The sequence below is a fragment of the Heterodontus francisci genome, unplaced genomic scaffold (assembly GCF_036365525.1).
Source record: "Heterodontus francisci isolate sHetFra1 unplaced genomic scaffold, sHetFra1.hap1 HAP1_SCAFFOLD_1961, whole genome shotgun sequence".
NCBI lineage: Eukaryota > Metazoa > Chordata > Chondrichthyes > Heterodontiformes > Heterodontidae > Heterodontus > Heterodontus francisci.
Window position 1 is genome coordinate 21,461 of NW_027140949.1, and position 19,742 is coordinate 41,202.

The 19,742-nt window shown below is 50.8% G+C and overlaps 20 non-coding genes across 20 annotated transcripts; all 20 read right to left on the reverse strand.

Annotated features, from left to right (window-relative positions):
- Positions 1–805: 805 nt before the first annotated feature.
- Positions 806–877, reverse strand: trnaq-uug (transfer RNA glutamine (anticodon UUG)). The gene has a single exon. It is a non-coding gene; the product is annotated as a tRNA-Gln (tRNA).
- Positions 878–1,195: 318 nt separating this feature from the next.
- Positions 1,196–1,267, reverse strand: trnaq-cug (transfer RNA glutamine (anticodon CUG)). The gene has a single exon. It is a non-coding gene; the product is annotated as a tRNA-Gln (tRNA).
- A 1,555-nt stretch (positions 1,268–2,822) lies between these two features.
- Positions 2,823–2,894, reverse strand: trnaq-uug (transfer RNA glutamine (anticodon UUG)). Its single transcript has one exon. It is a non-coding gene; the product is annotated as a tRNA-Gln (tRNA).
- A 318-nt stretch (positions 2,895–3,212) lies between these two features.
- trnaq-cug (transfer RNA glutamine (anticodon CUG)) lies at positions 3,213–3,284 on the reverse strand. Its single transcript has one exon. It is a non-coding gene; the product is annotated as a tRNA-Gln (tRNA).
- A 1,555-nt stretch (positions 3,285–4,839) lies between these two features.
- Positions 4,840–4,911, reverse strand: trnaq-uug (transfer RNA glutamine (anticodon UUG)). The gene has a single exon. It is a non-coding gene; the product is annotated as a tRNA-Gln (tRNA).
- A 318-nt stretch (positions 4,912–5,229) lies between these two features.
- Positions 5,230–5,301, reverse strand: trnaq-cug (transfer RNA glutamine (anticodon CUG)). Its single transcript has one exon. It is a non-coding gene; the product is annotated as a tRNA-Gln (tRNA).
- A 1,555-nt stretch (positions 5,302–6,856) lies between these two features.
- trnaq-uug (transfer RNA glutamine (anticodon UUG)) lies at positions 6,857–6,928 on the reverse strand. Its single transcript has one exon. It is a non-coding gene; the product is annotated as a tRNA-Gln (tRNA).
- A 318-nt stretch (positions 6,929–7,246) lies between these two features.
- Positions 7,247–7,318, reverse strand: trnaq-cug (transfer RNA glutamine (anticodon CUG)). The gene has a single exon. It is a non-coding gene; the product is annotated as a tRNA-Gln (tRNA).
- Positions 7,319–8,873: 1,555 nt separating this feature from the next.
- Positions 8,874–8,945, reverse strand: trnaq-uug (transfer RNA glutamine (anticodon UUG)). Its single transcript has one exon. It is a non-coding gene; the product is annotated as a tRNA-Gln (tRNA).
- A 318-nt stretch (positions 8,946–9,263) lies between these two features.
- trnaq-cug (transfer RNA glutamine (anticodon CUG)) lies at positions 9,264–9,335 on the reverse strand. Its single transcript has one exon. It is a non-coding gene; the product is annotated as a tRNA-Gln (tRNA).
- A 1,555-nt stretch (positions 9,336–10,890) lies between these two features.
- On the reverse strand, positions 10,891–10,962 carry trnaq-uug (transfer RNA glutamine (anticodon UUG)). The gene has a single exon. It is a non-coding gene; the product is annotated as a tRNA-Gln (tRNA).
- Positions 10,963–11,280: 318 nt separating this feature from the next.
- Positions 11,281–11,352, reverse strand: trnaq-cug (transfer RNA glutamine (anticodon CUG)). Its single transcript has one exon. It is a non-coding gene; the product is annotated as a tRNA-Gln (tRNA).
- Positions 11,353–12,907: 1,555 nt separating this feature from the next.
- On the reverse strand, positions 12,908–12,979 carry trnaq-uug (transfer RNA glutamine (anticodon UUG)). Its single transcript has one exon. It is a non-coding gene; the product is annotated as a tRNA-Gln (tRNA).
- Positions 12,980–13,297: 318 nt separating this feature from the next.
- Positions 13,298–13,369, reverse strand: trnaq-cug (transfer RNA glutamine (anticodon CUG)). The gene has a single exon. It is a non-coding gene; the product is annotated as a tRNA-Gln (tRNA).
- Positions 13,370–14,924: 1,555 nt separating this feature from the next.
- trnaq-uug (transfer RNA glutamine (anticodon UUG)) lies at positions 14,925–14,996 on the reverse strand. Its single transcript has one exon. It is a non-coding gene; the product is annotated as a tRNA-Gln (tRNA).
- Positions 14,997–15,314: 318 nt separating this feature from the next.
- Positions 15,315–15,386, reverse strand: trnaq-cug (transfer RNA glutamine (anticodon CUG)). Its single transcript has one exon. It is a non-coding gene; the product is annotated as a tRNA-Gln (tRNA).
- A 1,555-nt stretch (positions 15,387–16,941) lies between these two features.
- Positions 16,942–17,013, reverse strand: trnaq-uug (transfer RNA glutamine (anticodon UUG)). The gene has a single exon. It is a non-coding gene; the product is annotated as a tRNA-Gln (tRNA).
- Positions 17,014–17,331: 318 nt separating this feature from the next.
- trnaq-cug (transfer RNA glutamine (anticodon CUG)) lies at positions 17,332–17,403 on the reverse strand. The gene has a single exon. It is a non-coding gene; the product is annotated as a tRNA-Gln (tRNA).
- Positions 17,404–18,958: 1,555 nt separating this feature from the next.
- On the reverse strand, positions 18,959–19,030 carry trnaq-uug (transfer RNA glutamine (anticodon UUG)). Its single transcript has one exon. It is a non-coding gene; the product is annotated as a tRNA-Gln (tRNA).
- A 318-nt stretch (positions 19,031–19,348) lies between these two features.
- On the reverse strand, positions 19,349–19,420 carry trnaq-cug (transfer RNA glutamine (anticodon CUG)). Its single transcript has one exon. It is a non-coding gene; the product is annotated as a tRNA-Gln (tRNA).
- Positions 19,421–19,742: the final 322 nt, after the last annotated feature.

Below are 19,742 nucleotides of genomic sequence, written 5' to 3' on the forward strand. Positions count from 1 at the left end.
ACGTTGCAGAGGTGCAAGTAGGTGTCCTTGCTGATGGACCAGACGTGCGGGTGGCGGACCGGCTAAGGCTCAAGTGGGACACCGAGCTTTCCAATCGTGTGTCTCAGCGTCAGATAGCGGTCGGGAATGGGGATAAAGTCAATGCCTCGGCAACGGGGTTTGTGACGGGGAGCTGCACTGCAAATGGCCATACCTTGCTGAGCCCTCCAAATAGCAATGCATTTTCACGAGCAAATTGCAAGCACTGGACATTGGAATTTCCAGTCTGCATTCCGGCTTAATCTTTTCTCAGGCACACCTTCAGCTTCCCCACTAGTTGTTCTAAAGGTGTGGATGCTGTGCAACTCGGACAGTCCAGGCTGCAGCTTCTAATGTCACTGCTTGTGTTTGCCATTTCTCAGCACACTCTAGTTTGGCACACTTGCCAGATGATCAGTTTATAAACGTTGCAAGGCAGTGAAGCAAGAAACGATGACATGCACATTAGCTCGAGGGCAAGAAGACAATCGTTGTGACGCCTGCATTTGATGAAACCCTCTTGAATTTGTTGAAGCGCCCCTGCTGAATGCAGATTGCAAAGAAATGCTGTGCTCACGCCATTGTCCTGTGCAGTGCAGGCACTGAGGACACGGAACAAGCTGCAACGTCGCTCTGCTGCAGACGTGGATCAGGCTGATGTTGCAATTGGACATTGAAGCTCAATCCTCTTGATGAAGACAAGAAAGGCGCAGCAGCAGCATTTCAGCTCCATGTGCCGAACGCTTGTGTGTCCCAAATTTAACAGCAGCTGGGACAACAAGAATGCCGGTTCCACCGAGATTTGAACTCGGATCGCTGGATTCAAAGTCCAGAGTGCTCACCATTACACCATGGAACCAAGTGGCTGTCCTGTGCCAGGGCTACAGTCTTTTCTCCAACTCCCCTGGCATTCTCAGTCCCTGCAAGCATCCCTGACTGCACTTGAATGCAATATGTCGTCTGACGGAAAGCAGTGCATCCTTTCAATGGAAGATTTCACCAGCTGCACCGAGTGCAAGAGTGGATCACGTGGCAGGCAGCTGGCATAAGAGTAGCAGTCAGACGGATGGCAATGGAAAGTGATCTGGGCGGAAAATTTTCCTCCTGAATTGGACCTTGTTGTGAAATTGCAGAAGCTGCCCTTTTTGCAAATGGAATCGCGCGGAGTGAGAAAATAAGGTTCCACCGAGATTTGAACTCGGATCGCTGGATTCAGAGCCCAGACTGCTCACCATTACACCATGGAACCCAGAGGCAACTTTGCCTTTGCAAGTTGTCAATCAGACATAGCTTTCTCTTTTACAAAAGCACAGACGACATCGAACAGAACTGTGGAATGTTTCCTGCGCAGGAAGAGGCCAGACGCAATATCAGCAACCACTTACATCTGCACAGCAGCCTTGGAGTAAGAAAATATCTGCAAGACACTTTGCAGCACTATCCGACATCATTTGCGGCGAGCCTCTTCAGAAGGATATATTTGCACAGCTGATCAAAAGCTTGATCCAATCCTTTGCTTTGAAAGAGCGCCTCAAACAAGGACAAAGAGCGAGAAAGGCCGTCGCTTTTAAGGAGGCAATTGCAGAGCTTAGCGAACAGGCAGCTGAAGGCACGGCCACCGACGCTATAATCGGGGCAGCCAAAGAGTTCAAGATGGGAGGAGCGCAGAGATTCTGCTAGCTTTGAACAGCTGAATGAGCTTACGGCGATACGCAGGGGCGAGGCGGCAAAGGAATTTTAAACAGGCATGGGAATTCGAAAAATCAGCGGTCGTCAGAGCGGTTGACAATGTCGTTGCGCCAACACAGGGTTGCTGGGTGAGCTGCACTAGGTGCCAATTAGGACCTGGGCAGCAGAGATTTCCATGAGCTCGCATTTACGGAGGGTGCAAACCGGAAGGATGTCCGCCGGCGTTTTGGAATAGTCAAGTCCACAGGTAACAGAGGCACGGATGAAGACGTCAGCAGCGGATCAGCTGAGGCAGGGACTTAGTCGCGTGACGTTGCAGAGGTGCAAGTAGGTGTCCTTGCTGATGGACCAGACGTGCGGGTGGCGGACCGGCTAAGGCTCAAGTGGGACACCGAGCTTTCCAATCGTGTGTCTCAGCGTCAGATAGCGGTCGGGAATGGGGATAAAGTCAATGCCTCGGCAACGGGGTTTGTGACGGGGAGCTGCACTGCAAATGGCCATACCTTGCTGAGCCCTCCAAATAGCAATGCATTTTCACGAGCAAATTGCAAGCACTGGACATTGTAATTTCCAGTCTGCATTCCGGCTTAATCTTTTCTCAGGCACACCTTCAGCTTCCCCACTAGTTGTTCTAAAGGTGTGGATGCTGTGCAACTCCGACAGTCCAGGCTGCAGCTTCTAATGTCACTGCTTGTGTTTGCCATTTCTCAGCACACTCTAGTTTGGCACACTTGCCAGATGATCAGTTTATAAACGTTGCAAGGCAGTGAAGCAAGAAACGATGACATGCACATTTGCTCGAGGGCAAGAAGACAATCGTTGTGACGCCTGCATTTGATGAAACCCTCTTGAATTTGTTGAAGCGCCCCTGCTGAATGCAGATTGCAAAGAAATGCTGTGCTCACGCCATTGTCCTGTGCAGTGCAGGCACTGAGGACACGGAACAAGCTGCAACGTCGCTCTGCTGCAGACGTGGATCAGGCTGATGTTGCAATTGGACATTGAAGCTCAATCCTCTTGATGAAGACAAGAAAGGCGCAGCAGCAGCATTTCAGCTCCATGTGCCGAACGCTTGTGTGTCCCAAATTTAACAGCAGCTGGGACAACAAGAATGCCGGTTCCACCGAGATTTGAACTCGGACCGCTGGATTCAAAGTCCAGAGTGCTCACCATTACACCATGGAACCAAGTGGCTGTCCTGTGCCAGGGCTACAGTCTTTTCTCCAACTCCCCTGGCATTCTCAGTCCCTGCAAGCATCCCTGACTGCACTTGAATGCAATATGTCGTCTGACGGAAAGCAGTGCATCCTTTCAATGGAAGATTTCACCAGCTGCACCGAGTGCAAGAGTGGATCACGTGGCAGGCAGCTGGCATAAGAGTAGCAGTCAGACGGATGGCAATGGAAAGTGATCTGGGCGGAAAATTTTCCTCCTGAATTGGACCTTGTTGTGAAATTGCAGAAGCTGCCCTTTTTGCAAATGGAATCGCGCGGAGTGAGAAAATAAGGTTCCACCGAGATTTGAACTCGGATCGCTGGATTCAGAGCCCAGAGTGCTCACCATTACACCATGGAACCCAGAGGCAACTTTGCCTTTGCAAGTTGTCAATCAGACATAGCTTTCTCTTTTACAAAAGCACAGACGACATCGAACAGAACTGTGGAATGTTTCCTGCGCAGGAAGAGGCCAGACGCAATATCAGCAACCACTTACATCTGCACAGCAGCCTTGGAGTAAGAAAATATCTGCAAGACACTTTGCAGCACTATCCGACATCATTTGCGGCGAGCCTCTTCAGAAGGATATATTTGCACAGCTGATCAAAAGCTTGATCCAATCCTTTGCTTTGAAAGAGCGCCTCAAACAAGGACAAAGAGCGAGAAAGGCCGTCGCTTTTAAGGAGGCAATTGCAGAGCTTAGCGAACAGGCAGCTGAAGGCACGGCCACCGACGCTATAATCGGGGCAGCCAAAGAGTTCAAGATGGGAGGAGCGCAGAGATTCTGCTAGCTTTGAACAGCTGAATGAGCTTACGGCGATACGCAGGGGCGAGGCGGCAAAGGAATTTTAAACAGGCATGGGAATTCGAAAAATCAGCGGTCGTCAGAGCGGTTGACAATGTCGTTGCGCCAACACAGGGTTGCTGGGTGAGCTGCACTAGGTGCCAATTAGGACCTGGGCAGCAGAGATTTCCATGAGCTCGCATTTACGGAGGGTGCAAACCGGAAGGATGTCCGCCGGCGTTTTGGAATAGTCAAGTCCACAGGTAACAGAGGCACGGATGAAGACGTCAGCAGCGGATCAGCTGAGGCAGGGACTTAGTCGCGTGACGTTGCAGAGGTGCAAGTAGGTGTCCTTGCTGATGGACCAGACGTGCGGGTGGCGGACCGGCTAAGGCTCAAGTGGGACACCGAGCTTTCCAATCGTGTGTCTCAGCGTCAGATAGCGGTCGGGAATGGGGATAAAGTCAATGCCTCGGCAACGGGGTTTGTGACGGGGAGCTGCACTGCAAATGGCCATACCTTGCTGAGCCCTCCAAATAGCAATGCATTTTCACGAGCAAATTGCAAGCACTGGACATTGGAATTTCCAGTCTGCATTCCGGCTTAATCTTTTCTCAGGCACACCTTCAGCTTCCCCACTAGTTGTTCTAAAGGTGCGGATGCTGTGCAACTCGGACAGTCCAGGCTGCAGCTTCTAATGTCACTGCTTGTGTTTGCCATTTCTCAGCACACTCTAGTTTGGCACACTTGCCAGATGATCAGTTTATAAACGTTGCAAGGCAGTGAAGCAAGAAACGATGACATGCACATTTGCTCGAGGGCAAGAAGACAATCGTTGTGACGCCTGCATTTGATGAAACCCTCTTGAATTTGTTGAAGCGCCCCTGCTGAATGCAGATTGCAAAGAAATGCTGTGCTCACGCCATTGTCCTGTGCAGTGCAGGCACTGAGGACACGGAACAAGCTGCAACGTCGCTCTGCTGCAGACGTGGATCAGGCTGATGTTGCAATTGGACATTGAAGCTCAATCCTCTTGATGAAGACAAGAAAGGCGCAGCAGCAGCATTTCAGCTCCATGTGCCGAACGCTTGTGTGTCCCAAATTTAACAGCAGCTGGGACAACAAGAATGCCGGTTCCACCGAGATTTGAACTCGGATCGCTGGATTCAAAGTCCAGAGTGCTCACCATTACACCATGGAACCAAGTGGCTGCCCTGTGCCAGGGCTACAGTCTTTTCTCCAACTCCCCTGGCATTCTCAGTCCCTGCAAGCATCCCTGACTGCACTTGAATGCAATATGTCGTCTGACGGAAAGCAGTGCATCCTTTCAATGGAAGATTTCACCAGCTGCACCGAGTGCAAGAGTGGATCACGTGGCAGGCAGCTGGCATAAGAGTAGCAGTCAGACGGATGGCAATGGAAAGTGATCTGGGCGGAAAATTTTCCTCCTGAATTGGACCTTGTTGTGAAATTGCAGAAGCTGCCCTTTTTGCAAATGGAATCGCGCGGAGTGAGAAAATAAGGTTCCACCGAGATTTGAACTCGGATCGCTGGATTCAGAGCCCAGAGTGCTCACCATTACACCATGGAACCCAGAGGCAACTTTGCCTTTGCAAGCTGTCAATCAGACATAGCTTTCTCTTTTACAAAAGCACAGACGACATCGAACAGAACTGTGGAATGTTTCCTGCGCAGGAAGAGGCCAGACGCAATATCAGCAACCACTTACATCTGCACAGCAGCCTTGGAGTAAGAAAATATCTGCAAGACACTTTGCAGCACTATCCGACATCATTTGCGGCGAGCCTCTTCAGAAGGATATATTTGCACAGCTGATCAAAAGCTTGATCCAATCCTTTGCTTTGAAAGAGCGCCTCAAACAAGGACAAAGAGCGAGAAAGGCCGTCGCTTTTAAGGAGGCAATTGCAGAGCTTAGCGAACAGGCAGCTGAAGGCACGGCCACCGACGCTATAATCGGGGCAGCCAAAGAGTTCAAGATGGGAGGAGCGCAGAGATTCTGCTAGCTTTGAACAGCTGAATGAGCTTACGGCGATACGCAGGGGCGAGGCGGCAAAGGAATTTTAAACAGGCATGGGAATTCGAAAAATCAGCGGTCGTCAGAGCGGTTGACAATGTCGTTGCGCCAACACAGGGTTGCTGGGTGAGCTGCACTAGGTGCCAATTAGGACCTGGGCAGCAGAGATTTCCATGAGCTCGCATTTACGGAGGGTGCAAACCGGAAGGATGTCCGCCGGCGTTTTGGAATAGTCAAGTCCACAGGTAACAGAGGCACGGATGAAGACGTCAGCAGCGGATCAGCTGAGGCAGGGACTTAGTCGCGTGACGTTGCAGAGGTGCAAGTAGGTGTCCTTGCTGATGGACCAGACGTGCGGGTGGCGGACCGGCTAAGGCTCAAGTGGGACACCGAGCTTTCCAATCGTGTGTCTCAGCGTCAGATAGCGGTCGGGAATGGGGATAAAGTCAATGCCTCGGCAACGGGGTTTGTGACGGGGAGCTGCACTGCAAATGGCCATACCTTGCTGAGCCCTCCAAATAGCAATGCATTTTCACGAGCAAATTGCAAGCACTGGACATTGTAATTTCCAGTCTGCATTCCGGCTTAATCTTTTCTCAGGCACACCTTCAGCTTCCCCACTAGTTGTTCTAAAGGTGCGGATGCTGTGCAACTCCGACAGTCCAGGCTGCAGCTTCTAATGTCACTGCTTGTGTTTGCCATTTCTCAGCACACTCTAGTTTGGCACACTTGCCAGATGATCAGTTTATAAACGTTGCAAGGCAGTGAAGCAAGAAACGATGACATGCACATTTGCTCGAGGGCAAGAAGACAATCGTTGTGACGCCTGCATTTGATGAAACCCTCTTGAATTTGTTGAAGCGCCCCTGCTGAATGCAGATTGCAAAGAAATGCTGTGCTCACGCCATTGTCCTGTGCAGTGCAGGCACTGAGGACACGGAACAAGCTGCAACGTCGCTCTGCTGCAGACGTGGATCAGGCTGATGTTGCAATTGGACATTGAAGCTCAATCCTCTTGATGAAGACAAGAAAGGCGCAGCAGCAGCATTTCAGCTCCATGTGCCGAACGCTTGTGTGTCCCAAATTTAACAGCAGCTGGGACAACAAGAATGCCGGTTCCACCGAGATTTGAACTCGGATCGCTGGATTCAAAGTCCAGAGTGCTCACCATTACACCATGGAACCAAGTGGCTGCCCTGTGCCAGGGCTACAGTCTTTTCTCCAACTCCCCTGGCATTCTCAGTCCCTGCAAGCATCCCTGACTGCACTTGAATGCAATATGTCGTCTGACGGAAAGCAGTGCATCCTTTCAATGGAAGATTTCACCAGCTGCACCGAGTGCAAGAGTGGATCACGTGGCAGGCAGCTGGCATAAGAGTAGCAGTCAGACGGATGGCAATGGAAAGTGATCTGGGCGGAAAATTTTCCTCCTGAATTGGACCTTGTTGTGAAATTGCAGAAGCTGCCCTTTTTGCAAATGGAATCGCGCGGAGTGAGAAAATAAGGTTCCACCGAGATTTGAACTCGGATCGCTGGATTCAGAGCCCAGAGTGCTCACCATTACACCATGGAACCCAGAGGCAACTTTGCCTTTGCAAGCTGTCAATCAGACATAGCTTTCTCTTTTACAAAAGCACAGACGACATCGAACAGAACTGTGGAATGTTTCCTGCGCAGGAAGAGGCCAGACGCAATATCAGCAACCACTTACATCTGCACAGCAGCCTTGGAGTAAGAAAATATCTGCAAGACACTTTGCAGCACTATCCGACATCATTTGCGGCGAGCCTCTTCAGAAGGATATATTTGCACAGCTGATCAAAAGCTTGATCCAATCCTTTGCTTTGAAAGAGCGCCTCAAACAAGGACAAAGAGCGAGAAAGGCCGTCGCTTTTAAGGAGGCAATTGCAGAGCTTAGCGAACAGGCAGCTGAAGGCACGGCCACCGACGCTATAATCGGGGCAGCCAAAGAGTTCAAGATGGGAGGAGCGCAGAGATTCTGCTAGCTTTGAACAGCTGAATGAGCTTACGGCGATACGCAGGGGCGAGGCGGCAAAGGAATTTTAAACAGGCATGGGAATTCGAAAAATCAGCGGTCGTCAGAGCGGTTGACAATGTCGTTGCGCCAACACAGGGTTGCTGGGTGAGCTGCACTAGGTGCCAATTAGGACCTGGGCAGCAGAGATTTCCATGAGCTCGCATTTACGGAGGGTGCAAACCGGAAGGATGTCCGCCGGCGTTTTGGAATAGTCAAGTCCACAGGTAACAGAGGCACGGATGAAGACGTCAGCAGCGGATCAGCTGAGGCAGGGACTTAGTCGCGTGACGTTGCAGAGGTGCAAGTAGGTGTCCTTGCTGATGGACCAGACGTGCGGGTGGCGGACCGGCTAAGGCTCAAGTGGGACACCGAGCTTTCCAATCGTGTGTCTCAGCGTCAGATAGCGGTCGGGAATGGGGATAAAGTCAATGCCTCGGCAACGGGGTTTGTGACGGGGAGCTGCACTGCAAATGGCCATACCTTGCTGAGCCCTCCAAATAGCAATGCATTTTCACGAGCAAATTGCAAGCACTGGACATTGTAATTTCCAGTCTGCATTCCGGCTTAATCTTTTCTCAGGCACACCTTCAGCTTCCCCACTAGTTGTTCTAAAGGTGTGGATGCTGTGCAACTCCGACAGTCCAGGCTGCAGCTTCTAATGTCACTGCTTGTGTTTGCCATTTCTCAGCACACTCTAGTTTGGCACACTTGCCAGATGATCAGTTTATAAACGTTGCAAGGCAGTGAAGCAAGAAACGATGACATGCACATTTGCTCGAGGGCAAGAAGACAATCGTTGTGACGCCTGCATTTGATGAAACCCTCTTGAATTTGTTGAAGCGCCCCTGCTGAATGCAGATTGCAAAGAAATGCTGTGCTCACGCCATTGTCCTGTGCAGTGCAGGCACTGAGGACACGGAACAAGCTGCAACGTCGCTCTGCTGCAGACGTGGATCAGGCTGATGTTGCAATTGGACATTGAAGCTCAATCCTCTTGATGAAGACAAGAAAGGCGCAGCAGCAGCATTTCAGCTCCATGTGCCGAACGCTTGTGTGTCCCAAATTTAACAGCAGCTGGGACAACAAGAATGCCGGTTCCACCGAGATTTGAACTCGGATCGCTGGATTCAAAGTCCAGAGTGCTCACCATTACACCATGGAACCAAGTGGCTGCCCTGTGCCAGGGCTACAGTCTTTTCTCCAACTCCCCTGGCATTCTCAGTCCCTGCAAGCATCCCTGACTGCACTTGAATGCAATATGTCGTCTGACGGAAAGCAGTGCATCCTTTCAATGGAAGATTTCACCAGCTGCACCGAGTGCAAGAGTGGATCACGTGGCAGGCAGCTGGCATAAGAGTAGCAGTCAGACGGATGGCAATGGAAAGTGATCTGGGCGGAAAATTTTCCTCCTGAATTGGACCTTGTTGTGAAATTGCAGAAGCTGCCCTTTTTGCAAATGGAATCGCGCGGAGTGAGAAAATAAGGTTCCACCGAGATTTGAACTCGGATCGCTGGATTCAGAGCCCAGAGTGCTCACCATTACACCATGGAACCCAGAGGCAACTTTGCCTTTGCAAGCTGTCAATCAGACATAGCTTTCTCTTTTACAAAAGCACAGACGACATCGAACAGAACTGTGGAATGTTTCCTGCGCAGGAAGAGGCCAGACGCAATATCAGCAACCACTTACATCTGCACAGCAGCCTTGGAGTAAGAAAATATCTGCAAGACACTTTGCAGCACTATCCGACATCATTTGCGGCGAGCCTCTTCAGAAGGATATATTTGCACAGCTGATCAAAAGCTTGATCCAATCCTTTGCTTTGAAAGAGCGCCTCAAACAAGGACAAAGAGCGAGAAAGGCCGTCGCTTTTAAGGAGGCAATTGCAGAGCTTAGCGAACAGGCAGCTGAAGGCACGGCCACCGACGCTATAATCGGGGCAGCCAAAGAGTTCAAGATGGGAGGAGCGCAGAGATTCTGCTAGCTTTGAACAGCTGAATGAGCTTACGGCGATACGCAGGGGCGAGGCGGCAAAGGAATTTTAAACAGGCATGGGAATTCGAAAAATCAGCGGTCGTCAGAGCGGTTGACAATGTCGTTGCGCCAACACAGGGTTGCTGGGTGAGCTGCACTAGGTGCCAATTAGGACCTGGGCAGCAGAGATTTCCATGAGCTCGCATTTACGGAGGGTGCAAACCGGAAGGATGTCCGCCGGCGTTTTGGAATAGTCAAGTCCACAGGTAACAGAGGCACGGATGAAGACGTCAGCAGCGGATCAGCTGAGGCAGGGACTTAGTCGCGTGACGTTGCAGAGGTGCAAGTAGGTGTCCTTGCTGATGGACCAGACGTGCGGGTGGCGGACCGGCTAAGGCTCAAGTGGGACACCGAGCTTTCCAATCGTGTGTCTCAGCGTCAGATAGCGGTCGGGAATGGGGATAAAGTCAATGCCTCGGCAACGGGGTTTGTGACGGGGAGCTGCACTGCAAATGGCCATACCTTGCTGAGCCCTCCAAATAGCAATGCATTTTCACGAGCAAATTGCAAGCACTGGACATTGTAATTTCCAGTCTGCATTCCGGCTTAATCTTTTCTCAGGCACACCTTCAGCTTCCCCACTAGTTGTTCTAAAGGTGTGGATGCTGTGCAACTCGGACAGTCCAGGCTGCAGCTTCTAATGTCACTGCTTGTGTTTGCCATTTCTCAGCACACTCTAGTTTGGCACACTTGCCAGATGATCAGTTTATAAACGTTGCAAGGCAGTGAAGCAAGAAACGATGACATGCACATTTGCTCGAGGGCAAGAAGACAATCGTTGTGACGCCTGCATTTGATGAAACCCTCTTGAATTTGTTGAAGCGCCCCTGCTGAATGCAGATTGCAAAGAAATGCTGTGCTCACGCCATTGTCCTGTGCAGTGCAGGCACTGAGGACACGGAACAAGCTGCAACGTCGCTCTGCTGCAGACGTGGATCAGGCTGATGTTGCAATTGGACATTGAAGCTCAATCCTCTTGATGAAGACAAGAAAGGCGCAGCAGCAGCATTTCAGCTCCATGTGCCGAACGCTTGTGTGTCCCAAATTTAACAGCAGCTGGGACAACAAGAATGCCGGTTCCACCGAGATTTGAACTCGGATCGCTGGATTCAAAGTCCAGAGTGCTCACCATTACACCATGGAACCAAGTGGCTGCCCTGTGCCAGGGCTACAGTCTTTTCTCCAACTCCCCTGGCATTCTCAGTCCCTGCAAGCATCCCTGACTGCACTTGAATGCAATATGTCGTCTGACGGAAAGCAGTGCATCCTTTCAATGGAAGATTTCACCAGCTGCACCGAGTGCAAGAGTGGATCACGTGGCAGGCAGCTGGCATAAGAGTAGCAGTCAGACGGATGGCAATGGAAAGTGATCTGGGCGGAAAATTTTCCTCCTGAATTGGACCTTGTTGTGAAATTGCAGAAGCTGCCCTTTTTGCAAATGGAATCGCGCGGAGTGAGAAAATAAGGTTCCACCGAGATTTGAACTCGGATCGCTGGATTCAGAGCCCAGAGTGCTCACCATTACACCATGGAACCCAGAGGCAACTTTTCCTTTGCAAGCTGTCAATCAGACATAGCTTTCTCTTTTACAAAAGCACAGACGACATCGAACAGAACTGTGGAATGTTTCCTGCGCAGGAAGAGGCCAGACGCAATATCAGCAACCACTTACATCTGCACAGCAGCCTTGGAGTAAGAAAATATCTGCAAGACACTTTGCAGCACTATCCGACATCATTTGCGGCGAGCCTCTTCAGAAGGATATATTTGCACAGCTGATCAAAAGCTTGATCCAATCCTTTGCTTTGAAAGAGCGCCTCAAACAAGGACAAAGAGCGAGAAAGGCCGTCGCTTTTAAGGAGGCAATTGCAGAGCTTAGCGAACAGGCAGCTGAAGGCACGGCCACCGACGCTATAATCGGGGCAGCCAAAGAGTTCAAGATGGGAGGAGCGCAGAGATTCTGCTAGCTTTGAACAGCTGAATGAGCTTACGGCGATACGCAGGGGCGAGGCGGCAAAGGAATTTTAAACAGGCATGGGAATTCGAAAAATCAGCGGTCGTCAGAGCGGTTGACAATGTCGTTGCGCCAACACAGGGTTGCTGGGTGAGCTGCACTAGGTGCCAATTAGGACCTGGGCAGCAGAGATTTCCATGAGCTCGCATTTACGGAGGGTGCAAACCGGAAGGATGTCCGCCGGCGTTTTGGAATAGTCAAGTCCACAGGTAACAGAGGCACGGATGAAGACGTCAGCAGCGGATCAGCTGAGGCAGGGACTTAGTCGCGTGACGTTGCAGAGGTGCAAGTAGGTGTCCTTGCTGATGGACCAGACGTGCGGGTGGCGGACCGGCTAAGGCTCAAGTGGGACACCGAGCTTTCCAATCGTGTGTCTCAGCGTCAGATAGCGGTCGGGAATGGGGATAAAGTCAATGCCTCGGCAACGGGCTTTGTGACGGGGAGCTGCACTGCAAATGGCCATACCTTGCTGAGCCCTCCAAATAGCAATGCATTTTCACGAGCAAATTGCAAGCACTGGACATTGTAATTTCCAGTCTGCATTCCGGCTTAATCTTTTCTCAGGCACACCTTCAGCTTCCCCACTAGTTGTTCTCAAGGTGTGGATGCTGTGCAACTCGGACAGTCCAGGCTGCAGCTTCTAATGTCACTGCTTGTGTTTGCCATTTCTCAGCACACTCTAGTTTGGCACACTTGCCAGATGATCAGTTTATAAACGTTGCAAGGCAGTGAAGCAAGAAACGATGACATGCACATTTGCTCGAGGGCAAGAAGACAATCGTTGTGACGCCTGCATTTGATGAAACCCTCTTGAATTTGTTGAAGCGCCCCTGCTGAATGCAGATTGCAAAGAAATGCTGTGCTCACGCCATTGTCCTGTGCAGTGCAGGCACTGAGGACACGGAACAAGCTGCAACGTCGCTCTGCTGCAGACGTGGATCAGGCTGATGTTGCAATTGGACATTGAAGCTCAATCCTCTTGATGAAGACAAGAAAGGCGCAGCAGCAGCATTTCAGCTCCATGTGCCGAACGCTTGTGTGTCCCAAATTTAACAGCAGCTGGGACAACAAGAATGCCGGTTCCACCGAGATTTGAACTCGGATCGCTGGATTCAAAGTCCAGAGTGCTCACCATTACACCATGGAACCAAGTGGCTGCCCTGTGCCAGGGCTACAGTCTTTTCTCCAACTCCCCTGGCATTCTCAGTCCCTGCAAGCATCCCTGACTGCACTTGAATGCAATATGTCGTCTGACGGAAAGCAGTGCATCCTTTCAATGGAAGATTTCACCAGCTGCACCGAGTGCAAGAGTGGATCACGTGGCAGGCAGCTGGCATAAGAGTAGCAGTCAGACGGATGGCAATGGAAAGTGATCTGGGCGGAAAATTTTCCTCCTGAATTGGACCTTGTTGTGAAATTGCAGAAGCTGCCCTTTTTGCAAATGGAATCGCGCGGAGTGAGAAAATAAGGTTCCACCGAGATTTGAACTCGGATCGCTGGATTCAGAGCCCAGAGTGCTCACCATTACACCATGGAACCCAGAGGCAACTTTGCCTTTGCAAGCTGTCAATCAGACATAGCTTTCTCTTTTACAAAAGCACAGACGACATCGAACAGAACTGTGGAATGTTTCCTGCGCAGGAAGAGGCCAGACGCAATATCAGCAACCACTTACATCTGCACAGCAGCCTTGGAGTAAGAAAATATCTGCAAGACACTTTGCAGCACTATCCGACATCATTTGCGGCGAGCCTCTTCAGAAGGATATATTTGCACAGCTGATCAAAAGCTTGATCCAATCCTTTGCTTTGAAAGAGCGCCTCAAACAAGGACAAAGAGCGAGAAAGGCCGTCGCTTTTAAGGAGGCAATTGCAGAGCTTAGCGAACAGGCAGCTGAAGGCACGGCCACCGACGCTATAATCGGGGCAGCCAAAGAGTTCAAGATGGGAGGAGCGCAGAGATTCTGCTAGCTTTGAACAGCTGAATGAGCTTACGGCGATACGCAGGGGCGAGGCGGCAAAGGAATTTTAAACAGGCATGGGAATTCGAAAAATCAGCGGTCGTCAGAGCGGTTGACAATGTCGTTGCGCCAACACAGGGTTGCTGGGTGAGCTGCACTAGGTGCCAATTAGGACCTGGGCAGCAGAGATTTCCATGAGCTCGCATTTACGGAGGGTGCAAACCGGAAGGATGTCCGCCGGCGTTTTGGAATAGTCAAGTCCACAGGTAACAGAGGCACGGATGAAGACGTCAGCAGCGGATCAGCTGAGGCAGGGACTTAGTCGCGTGACGTTGCAGAGGTGCAAGTAGGTGTCCTTGCTGATGGACCAGACGTGCGGGTGGCGGACCGGCTAAGGCTCAAGTGGGACACCGAGCTTTCCAATCGTGTGTCTCAGCGTCAGATAGCGGTCGGGAATGGGGATAAAGTCAATGCCTCGGCAACGGGGTTTGTGACGGGGAGCTGCACTGCAAATGGCCATACCTTGCTGAGCCCTCCAAATAGCAATGCATTTTCACGAGCAAATTGCAAGCACTGGACATTGTAATTTCCAGTCTGCATTCCGGCTTAATCTTTTCTCAGGCACACCTTCAGCTTCCCCACTAGTTGTTCTCAAGGTGTGGATGCTGTGCAACTCGGACAGTCCAGGCTGCAGCTTCTAATGTCACTGCTTGTGTTTGCCATTTCTCAGCACACTCTAGTTTGGCACACTTGCCAGATGATCAGTTTATAAACGTTGCAAGGCAGTGAAGCAAGAAACGATGACATGCACATTTGCTCGAGGGCAAGAAGACAATCGTTGTGACGCCTGCATTTGATGAAACCCTCTTGAATTTGTTGAAGTGCCCCTGCTGAATGCAGATTGCAAAGAAATGCTGTGCTCACGCCATTGTCCTGTGCAGTGCAGGCACTGAGGACACGGAACAAGCTGCAACGTCGCTCTGCTGCAGACGTGGATCAGGCTGATGTTGCAATTGGACATTGAAGCTCAATCCTCTTGATGAAGACAAGAAAGGCGCAGCAGCAGCATTTCAGCTCCATGTGCCGAACGCTTGTGTGTCCCAAATTTAACAGCAGCTGGGACAACAAGAATGCCGGTTCCACCGAGATTTGAACTCGGACCGCTGGATTCAAAGTCCAGAGTGCTCACCATTACACCATGGAACCAAGTGGCTGTCCTGTGCCAGGGCTACAGTCTTTTCTCCAACTCCCCTGGCATTCTCAGTCCCTGCAAGCATCCCTGACTGCACTTGAATGCAATATGTCGTCTGACGGAAAGCAGTGCATCCTTTCAATGGAAGATTTCACCAGCTGCACCGAGTGCAAGAGTGGATCACGTGGCAGGCAGCTGGCATAAGAGTAGCAGTCAGACGGATGGCAATGGAAAGTGATCTGGGCGGAAAATTTTCCTCCTGAATTGGACCTTGTTGTGAAATTGCAGAAGCTGCCCTTTTTGCAAATGGAATCGCGCGGAGTGAGAAAATAAGGTTCCACCGAGATTTGAACTCGGATCGCTGGATTCAGAGCCCAGAGTGCTCACCATTACACCATGGAACCCAGAGGCAACTTTGCCTTTGCAAGTTGTCAATCAGACATAGCTTTCTCTTTTACAAAAGCACAGACGACATCGAACAGAACTGTGGAATGTTTCCTGCGCAGGAAGAGGCCAGACGCAATATCAGCAACCACTTACATCTGCACAGCAGCCTTGGAGTAAGAAAATATCTGCAAGACACTTTGCAGCACTATCCGACATCATTTGCGGCGAGCCTCTTCAGAAGGATATATTTGCACAGCTGATCAAAAGCTTGATCCAATCCTTTGCTTTGAAAGAGCGCCTCAAACAAGGACAAAGAGCGAGAAAGGCCGTCGCTTTTAAGGAGGCAATTGCAGAGCTTAGCGAACAGGCAGCTGAAGGCACGGCCACCGACGCTATAATCGGGGCAGCCAAAGAGTTCAAGATGGGAGGAGCGCAGAGATTCTGCTAGCTTTGAACAGCTGAATGAGCTTACGGCGATACGCAGGGGCGAGGCGGCAAAGGAATTTTAAACAGGCATGGGAATTCGAAAAATCAGCGGTCGTCAGAGCGGTTGACAATGTCGTTGCGCCAACACAGGGTTGCTGGGTGAGCTGCACTAGGTGCCAATTAGGACCTGGGCAGCAGAGATTTCCATGAGCTCGCATTTACGGAGGGTGCAAACCGGAAGGATGTCCGCCGGCGTTTTGGAATAGTCAAGTCCACAGGTAACAGAGGCACGGATGAAGACGTCAGCAGCGGATCAGCTGAGGCAGGGACTTAGTCGCGTGACGTTGCAGAGGTGCAAGTAGGTGTCCTTGCTGATGGACCAGACGTGCGGGTGGCGGACCGGCTAAGGCTCAAGTGGGACACCGAGCTTTCCAATCGTGTGTCTCAGCGTCAGATAGCGGTCGGGAATGGGGATAAAGTCAATGCCTCGGCAACGGGGTTTGTGACGGGGAGCTGCACTGCAAATGGCCATACCTTGCTGAGCCCTCCAAATAGCAATGCATTTTCACGAGCAAATTGCAAGCACTGGACATTGTAATTTCCAGTCTGCATTCCGGCTTAATCTTTTCTCAGGCACACCTTCAGCTTCCCCACTAGTTGTTCTAAAGGTGTGGATGCTGTGCAACTCGGACAGTCCAGGCTGCAGCTTCTAATGTCACTGCTTGTGTTTGCCATTTCTCAGCACACTCTAGTTTGGCACACTTGCCAGATGATCAGTTTATAAACGTTGCAAGGCAGTGAAGCAAGAAACGATGACATGCACATTTGCTCGAGGGCAAGAAGACAATCGTTGTGACGCCTGCATTTGATGAAACCCTCTTGAATTTGTTGAAGCGCCCCTGCTGAATGCAGATTGCAAAGAAATGCTGTGCTCACGCCATTGTCCTGTGCAGTGCAGGCACTGAGGACACGGAACAAGCTGCAACGTCGCTCTGCTGCAGACGTGGATCAGGCTGATGTTGCAATTGGACATTGAAGCTCAATCCTCTTGATGAAGACAAGAAAGGCGCAGCAGCAGCATTTCAGCTCCATGTGCCGAACGCTTGTGTGTCCCAAATTTAACAGCAGCTGGGACAACAAGAATGCCGGTTCCACCGAGATTTGAACTCGGATCGCTGGATTCAAAGTCCAGAGTGCTCACCATTACACCATGGAACCAAGTGGCTGCCCTGTGCCAGGGCTACAGTCTTTTCTCCAACTCCCCTGGCATTCTCAGTCCCTGCAAGCATCCCTGACTGCACTTGAATGCAATATGTCGTCTGACGGAAAGCAGTGCATCCTTTCAATGGAAGATTTCACCAGCTGCACCGAGTGCAAGAGTGGATCACGTGGCAGGCAGCTGGCATAAGAGTAGCAGTCAGACGGATGGCAATGGAAAGTGATCTGGGCGGAAAATTTTCCTCCTGAATTGGACCTTGTTGTGAAATTGCAGAAGCTGCCCTTTTTGCAAATGGAATCGCGCGGAGTGAGAAAATAAGGTTCCACCGAGATTTGAACTCGGATCGCTGGATTCAGAGCCCAGAGTGCTCACCATTACACCATGGAACCCAGAGGCAACTTTGCCTTTGCAAGTTGTCAATCAGACATAGCTTTCTCTTTTACAAAAGCACAGACGACATCGAACAGAACTGTGGAATGTTTCCTGCGCAGGAAGAGGCCAGACGCAATATCAGCAACCACTTACATCTGCACAGCAGCCTTGGAGTAAGAAAATATCTGCAAGACACTTTGCAGCACTATCCGACATCATTTGCGGCGAGCCTCTTCAGAAGGATATATTTGCACAGCTGATCAAAAGCTTGATCCAATCCTTTGCTTTGAAAGAGCGCCTCAAACAAGGACAAAGAGCGAGAAAGGCCGTCGCTTTTAAGGAGGCAATTGCAGAGCTTAGCGAACAGGCAGCTGAAGGCACGGCCACCGACGCTATAATCGGGGCAGCCAAAGAGTTCAAGATGGGAGGAGCGCAGAGATTCTGCTAGCTTTGAACAGCTGAATGAGCTTACGGCGATACGCAGGGGCGAGGCGGCAAAGGAATTTTAAACAGGCATGGGAATTCGAAAAATCAGCGGTCGTCAGAGCGGTTGACAATGTCGTTGCGCCAACACAGGGTTGCTGGGTGAGCTGCACTAGGTGCCAATTAGGACCTGGGCAGCAGAGATTTCCATGAGCTCGCATTTACGGAGGGTGCAAACCGGAAGGATGTCCGCCGGCGTTTTGGAATAGTCAAGTCCACAGGTAACAGAGGCACGGATGAAGACGTCAGCAGCGGATCAGCTGAGGCAGGGACTTAGTCGCGTGACGTTGCAGAGGTGCAAGTAGGTGTCCTTGCTGATGGACCAGACGTGCGGGTGGCGGACCGGCTAAGGCTCAAGTGGGACACCGAGCTTTCCAATCGTGTGTCTCAGCGTCAGATAGCGGTCGGGAATGGGGATAAAGTCAATGCCTCGGCAACGGGGTTTGTGACGGGGAGCTGCACTGCAAATGGCCATACCTTGCTGAGCCCTCCAAATAGCAATGCATTTTCACGAGCAAATTGCAAGCACTGGACATTGTAATTTCCAGTCTGCATTCCGGCTTAATCTTTTCTCAGGCACACCTTCAGCTTCCCCACTAGTTGTTCTAAAGGTGTGGATGCTGTGCAACTCGGACAGTCCAGGCTGCAGCTTCTAATGTCACTGCTTGTGTTTGCCATTTCTCAGCACACTCTAGTTTGGCACACTTGCCAGATGATCAGTTTATAAACGTTGCAAGGCAGTGAAGCAAGAAACGATGACATGCACATTTGCTTGAGGGCAAGAAGACAATCGTTGTGACGCCTGCATTTGATGAAACCCTCTTGAATTTGTTGAAGCGCCCCTGCTGAATGCAGATTGCAAAGAAATGCTGTGCTCACGCCATTGTCCTGTGCAGTGCAGGCACTGAGGACACGGAACAAGCTGCAACGTCGCTCTGCTGCAGACGTGGATCAGGCTGATGTTGCAATTGGACATTGAAGCTCAATCCTCTTGATGAAGACAAGAAAGGCGCAGCAGCAGCATTTCAGCTCCATGTGCCGAACGCTTGTGTGTCCCAAATTTAACAGCAGCTGGGACAACAAGAATGCCGGTTCCACCGAGATTTGAACTCGGATCGCTGGATTCAAAGTCCAGAGTGCTCACCATTACACCATGGAACCAAGTGGCTGCCCTGTGCCAGGGCTACAGTCTTTTCTCCAACTCCCCTGGCATTCTCAGTCCCTGCAAGCATCCCTGACTGCACTTGAATGCAATATGTCGTCTGACGGAAAGCAGTGCATCCTTTCAATGGAAGATTTCACCAGCTGCACCGAGTGCAAGAGTGGATCACGTGGCAGGCAGCTGGCATAAGAGTAGCAGTCAGACGGATGGCAATGGAAAGTGATCTGGGCGGAAAATTTTCCTCCTGAATTGGACCTTGTTGTGAAATTGCAGAAGCTGCCCTTTTTGCAAATGGAATCGCGCGGAGTGAGAAAATAAGGTTCCACCGAGATTTGAACTCGGATCGCTGGATTCAGAGCCCAGAGTGCTCACCATTACACCATGGAACCCAGAGGCAACTTTGCCTTTGCAAGTTGTCAATCAGACATAGCTTTCTCTTTTACAAAAGCACAGACGACATCGAACAGAACTGTGGAATGTTTCCTGCGCAGGAAGAGGCCAGACGCAATATCAGCAACCACTTACATCTGCACAGCAGCCTTGGAGTAAGAAAATATCTGCAAGACACTTTGCAGCACTATCCGACATCATTTGCGGCGAGCCTCTTCAGAAGGATATATTTGCACAGCTGATCAAAAGCTTGATCCAATCCTTTGCTTTGAAAGAGCGCCTCAAACAAGGACAAAGAGCGAGAAAGGCCGTCGCTTTTAA